Consider the following 353-nt stretch of genomic DNA (forward strand, 5'->3'; position numbering starts at 1 on the left):
CCTTCACAAGAGTGAAATAAGTCAAAGCCTCATCAAATCCCCCTTCTAAAGAGCCTTGGTCATAGCTCTAGACCAACACCCAAATTCGGTTGTGGTCGAATTCATATTTAAGCTTTACACCAAGACCAGGGACTCAATCCATAGCCTCCTTGGACCCCAACGAGCGTACCGAGCATCTCTGATCGAAGCTTCCCTTCTCAGAGCAAAGGTATAAAACTCCCCATTCTCCCGAGCTTATTTTGATTCTCCATTTACTTAAGCTTGATTTTATGCCCTCTTAACCATATGGATATGTTCGTCTCACTTAGACGAGTCCATAGGATCAAACCTGAAGTGATTTGGTTAAGTCTAGG

Source organism: Phalaenopsis equestris, unplaced genomic scaffold (genome assembly GCF_001263595.1).
Source record: "Phalaenopsis equestris unplaced genomic scaffold, ASM126359v1 Scaffold000421, whole genome shotgun sequence".
Classification (NCBI taxonomy): Eukaryota; Viridiplantae; Streptophyta; class Magnoliopsida; order Asparagales; family Orchidaceae; genus Phalaenopsis; species Phalaenopsis equestris.